The following is a 6130-nucleotide window of genomic DNA, read 5'->3' as shown; positions in this document are numbered from 1 at the left end:
GCCCCGTTGTGCTAGGAGCTGAACAAACTCAGAACAGTCTCTGCCCCAAGGAGATTGCAATGTAAGTATAAGACAAAAGACAACCGATGGATACAGATGGATGGGTGAGTACAAGGAAACACTGAGTCAATATTGGGGGTGGGATTAGTTAAGGGGGGATCAGCTAAATGGAAAGAGAAGGGAAGGGAAAAGAAGGGGGTGAGGAGGACAGGGCAGGGGAGAAGACAGTAAGAAGGGCATGTGTGGAGTGAAGCTGAGATGAAGAGACTGGAGGGAGAAGAGAGGGAAGGTTGGAGCAAATAGCCAGTCAGCACAGGGCAGAGAAAGAGAATACTCCACAGTTTTGACTGGAAAGTCTGAAGGTGAAAAAGGTCCCTCCTTCTATGGCTACTGGCTAGATTCTGTGGCTGGCACCTCTTCACAGTTCTCTGCCAAGGCCATGTGGTTGGGGAGGGAAGGGAGGCACCACCTGGATCCCAGAAACAAACAAACAAAAAACCTACAGAACATTCAGTTGTCCTAGGAAGACTTAGTGTGTCAGTTCTGGAGGTGCATTTCCACCACGAAAGTGTGAAAAACAGGGATTTTATTCCTAAATCAAGTCCAGGTCCTCAGCACAACCTTAACTATGGAGTTGTTATCTGTGTGTCCGGCTGTGTGGTACTGAACAGATTGTGCTGTTTATTTTGAAACAACCTCTACTCTCTTAGTGTGGAAGGACCCTGCCATTCATTGTCACAATGAGAGCTGATGTTTTGGGATGCTTTGAAAAACATGAACTTGTAACAGCAGCAGGAGTTACACGCACATACACCCCTGCCCCCACCCCTTAAACATTATAATGACCACAGAAAGCTCCAGCATGGAATTTTCATTGCTTGAAGTTAGCGGGACGTTGTTCTGTTAGGGGAATGAAATAACAGCTAATTTAAAGCAAGTAATTAAATGACAAAAACTCTTTTAGCTTATTATGATAAGCACAAACCATGAAATAATTGTCATTTGGAATCATATATAATCACACAAGATCTCGGGGTGGGAAAATAAAAAACAAACAAAAACCCCTTCAAATATACATAATGTATATTGTATAAGCTACATGCTACCTGACTAAACTCTAATTGGGAAATAAAATTGACTCAGATACTAAGGCATTTCATGTCTCTTTCCCTTAACTATAGATGGATGCAAAAACAGCTGTTCATGTTGACATGTAGGATAGGGGAGGGCAAGTACTCAAGAACTATGACATGATCATTCAAAACACTGCACTGTTATGTCAACAGGACAATACAAGAAAAATTGTACCTTGGGAGCTGTCCATTTTGCTGAAGATCCTAATACCTACTCCAGTCAGCATTTCAGACACAAGGTTCAAATAAAGTTATTAACCTGGAAAACTCATAGAAAAGCTCCATTTAGAGTGGATTTTTGTTGTTTCTGTGGCCCCCATTACTGCAGGATATGAGAACTTCATAATCTTTGATATTTTTATCCTGACAATACCTCTGTGAGGTAGGAAAGTACTAGTATCCCCATTTGACAGATAAGAAAATCAGACACAAAGGTCTACATCCTCAAAGGCATTTAGGCTCTGAATACCTTTGAGGATCTTGACTTAAGTGACTTGTCATAAATCACCCAGGAAGTCTGTGGCAAAACAGGGAACAGACTTGGATTTCCTAGGCTAGTGCCCTAACCACTGCAACATCCTTCCAACAGATGAGTGTTTCAGCATGAGGAATTCAATTTTGTCCAGCCTGGGCCTATCTGAACCATCTAGAGCTTTCTTAGTCAGGGGGAGCCAACCTCCCGCATCTTAGTCTGAAACAGGCCAAACCTGTTGACCTTCCGGGTATGCTACAAAGTACATATTTTGAAGGGAGCTTTTGAGGGAGGCAGATACTCTGGGAAGTGGGGTGACATACTGCAATCTGCATCGTAGAGTCTATTTAATTATGGTTATACTTTATGGGGTTGCTGATAGTTCTTTACTTTTCTTTAGTGCCCATGTTTTCCAGCAATTGTCAGGGCCACAGTGTGTGACTCTTAAACATTTGATTTCAGAAACGGTTAAGATTATGCCTATATTTAGATTTATAAGACTCAGAGAGAGTTGCCTACCTCACCCTCCACCAGTGGAGAAAATTAGTGTGAACTGTTTGGTAGCACTTCAATATTTGTTTTAAAGGCACTAACCCATAATAGCATTCCAGATGCATTTCACCAGTATTGATCCTACTTGCTGAACTAGTGTTCTATGTAATTTTTGTGCTGCTGCCATCTAGTGGTGCATTAATATTTCATTTTTTGTGTGTGTGCTGGCCAAGGAAGTTCTAGTGCTGCCTAATAACTGTTAAAGTGACCTGCCTCTTTGCTGGTGTATTAGAAATATTTTTTATGCAAAATTAAGTTGCATTATTATTAGTGTTGTGCTGCTGTTTGCAGTGATTTCTTTCCCATTTCTTCTAAAATCCACATATATTTGTTTCAGTTGATTAGGGATATTAATTAGTACTACATGTGTAAATTGTAACTTTTAAAAATACAACAGATATTCCATAATTTCACAGAGTTTAAGGACTAAAGGTCCCATTAGACCACGTAGTCTGACTTCCTGTATATCACAGGCCATTAAATTTCACCCAGATACCCCTCAAATGAGCCTAATAGCTTGAGCTAGACCAAAGTGGTGCGTCCCACAGGCAAAGAATATAAGAAAGCGAGGTGCTACCACTTGGGCTACCACATAGGGTTGCCAGGCATCTGGCCGGTCGGCGGTGCAGCAGGGATAAGGCAGGCTCCCAGCCTACCGTGGCTCCGTGCGGCTCATGGAAGCAGTAGCATGTCTCGCTTCCAGCTCCTATGCGTGGAGCAGCCAGGGGGCTCTGCAGGCTGCCTTCCACCCCAAGCACTGGCTCCACAGACCCCCTGCTCCCCTGCCCCCCTCCCCGGCCCCAAACCCCTGCCCTAGTCCTGATCCCCCTCTCACCCGCTGAACCCCTTGGTCCCAGCCCAGAGTACCGACCTGCAGCCCAAACCCCTCATCCCCAGCCCCACCCCAAGTCTGCACCCTCAGCTGGAGCCCTCACACACACCCCCACTCCAACCCCCCATCCCAGCCTGGAGCCTCCTCCCTCACTCTGAACCCCTCAGCCCCGAGCCCCCTCTTGTATCCCAAATCCCTCACCTTGGCCCCACACCAGAGCCCGCACCCCAAGCCAGAGCCCTCACCCCCCCGACACTCCAACCCCCTGAGCAAGCCTAGAGAAAATGAGCAAGTGAGGGTGGGGAAAGCGAGTGATGGGTGGCAGAAAATGGAGTGAGTGGGGGCGGGGCTTCAGAGAAGGGGCAGGACAGGGACTTGGATGAGGGGCGGGGCATGGGGTGAGGCAAGGGTGTTTGGTTTTGTGCAAATAGAAAGTTGGCAACCCTACTACCACTGCCTGAGGTCCCTGCAATTATAGCACACCTCTTTGCTCTGTCAAGCATCGTAAAAGCGGAAAAAGTACTTATCTGGAATAAATTGTGAAGTATTTCATTCGAATTTGCATTTTTGAGCCTTGAGAAAAGTGGTGATATCCTAGAAATAGTGATATATGCGATAGTAGCATATGGGACATATTGATTCAGCTTTGTATTGAAAAATGAAAATGGTTTGTTCCACATCTCTTTCTGCTACCAGCACTGGATTCTAATGTAAAAAATGTGAGGAAAGAGATGTAGCATGCAAGTTTGCTAGAGCAAGGGGGCAGATGGAATCAGGGGGGTGGTTTCATTCAGGCACAACTTTCCCGCTCCGCTCTGGCTGCCAGAGGACTTCCCAAATGGAGCCAAATGAATGAAAAATATGCACAGCAGTGGAACATATGATTAATTTGATTCAAGCAACAGAAATTCCTGGTACAAAAGATCCCTGGGCATCTTCCACTGGCAGCTTTTTTAAAAACAAACAAACAAACAAAAACTTTTGCTGTCAAAATTCCTAGTGGAAGCGATGCACCATCATGGCTGACCAGGAGGTCCTTGGATCTTGCAATGCTGTTCCATTTGCAGCACATCTGAAGAAAAAGTTAGTGTGCCATAAAATGGAGAGAAATAGTTTACTTCTGCAGCAAATTGTGAGGAAAACTACATGAGGAAATTCTGCAAGGAACAAAATAATGCAAAATCCATGTCACTTCCTCAGCTGCATTTTCAACCCATCTCCCATTTTTGCAAAGGGCACTTGGACATACTGGGCTGCTTTTAGGATGTACGTGAGTTTGGACACAAATAATGTAGTCTGTGCATGCCCAGGGAATAAAACAAAAAACTCCTCCTCCCATCCATGATATAGAGCAGATGGTTTTCTGTGCAGGAAGTACTAAACATACTGCTTTCTATGTGGAAACTATTCTCTGTTTTTTTATTAGGTGAAGATACCACAGGAAAGACATGTGAAGCCTTACATTCCCCTATAAACAGCGAAGTGAAGAAAAAGGCTATTTACCGCACCCTGAAGTGTTCAAGAGTTCCCTAAGGTTGCTATCATAAAGCAGCCAGAATTATAACACCCTGGTGTACCAGGGGCTAGATTCTCTAGTCTAGAGAGCTGCACTCACTGAGGAGTAGGGGTGAAAAGGAAAGTGGCTTTGTGCCATCTTTGAGTTCCCCCAATCCTGGGGCAGGCAAGAGGCACTTTGGTCCCTACAGCCTCAGGGCTGCTCTAAACTATGCCAAGCTGCCTGTTGCCCCAAAGGGACTGTCCTGGCAATAGGACTACCAGGATATAGAGAGCTCCCCGCTTTCTCCCAGGAATGCCCCTACACAAGGAATTGCATCAATTCTGCTGGGAGGCTGCATGAAGCAGCAATGTTGCTATTAGTTACAGCATGCATGGTACTACCTCCCTCAGCCACAAACTGGTGGGGTTCCTTCCAATGACTGAGGGACCTGTGACCACGGGATTCATAGAGCGACAAAGGCCAGATGTGGGTGGTAGAAGGGGTACAATGAATAATCCAGGATCTTTAGGAAAAATCCATGACGAGTTTTCCGTCCCTGCAGTCTGTTAACTTTCAGTCACAAGGTCATTTTTACATGGCAAAGGACTAGAAACATAATTTAGCAACATTGAGCTTAGCCCTGATACTTTTTGAAGCTTCTGAAAATTAGCTGTTGGCTTTGCACACTGCACTGGCACAAGAAGGTGATTTATGAGTCCCTTTTAAACAGAACATCTACATTTTCTTGTTGGTCATTTCTGCGTATCGGAACATGATGAGTTCTCATGTTGGCAAACCCTTTATTTGTGCTGGTGTTGGCATTTTCCTAGAATGGCAGCAGTGAGACTATGTGCAGGGACAGGATCCACTGTTATTATTTGAACTGTGGTTGCATCTAACAGCGCCATTCAAGAATCAGGCCTCCATTTTTTCAGGCACTGTGCACACTGGGGCAGCTACATGATACTTCATGACTGACAAGAGGGAAGTCTGATATGCAGGCACTGACTTTATGTCTCCCTTCCTCCCCTCCCCCCACCCCACCCCCGTTTGCTAATTTACAATGGATCTATCCCACCACATTGGTGTGAAGTATTTTCTGACCACACACTTTTACCAGTGTGATGGATGTTTCTCTCTCCTTCACACTTTGCCAGCCTGGATCAGGCCTCTCAGCCCTGGCCCAGCCAGAAGCAAAATCTTCCCTGGCTTCTCGTACCCATCAGATCCAGCTCATCGGAGCAGAAATGAGAGACTCGCTGGGGGCAGCAGTTTGAGGGGGTAGCAGGTAAGAAGTCAGCCTTCCCGGCCCAGGGGGCAGGCAGATGGAGATGGGTCACCATACTGAGCGAAGAGAAGCAGCTCCCTCCCTCCTTCCTGCATAGGAGATGAGAGAAGTCGTAGCGGCATTTCCCAAGGGGGGAGAGGGAAGCACCAGCCACTTGATGCTGGACCAGAGCTGCAGCAGCTGGGACTCGCAGTTTCCCAAGGGGGGGATTATGGGACGGGGGGGCGGAGGGGGAGGCAAGTGCCTGGGAGCCTGGTGAAGTTCGCTGGGCTGGAGGGAGGAGGCAGATCGCGAGGGGGCTGCAGCCCTGAGCTGGGCTAGCGAGCGGTGTGGGGGCAGAGGCTGGGAAGAGCTG

Source organism: Lepidochelys kempii, chromosome 3, assembly GCF_965140265.1.
Source record: "Lepidochelys kempii isolate rLepKem1 chromosome 3, rLepKem1.hap2, whole genome shotgun sequence".
In the NCBI taxonomy this organism is placed as follows: Eukaryota; Metazoa; Chordata; order Testudines; family Cheloniidae; genus Lepidochelys; species Lepidochelys kempii.
Note: the sequence above shows the minus strand (reverse complement) of the source record.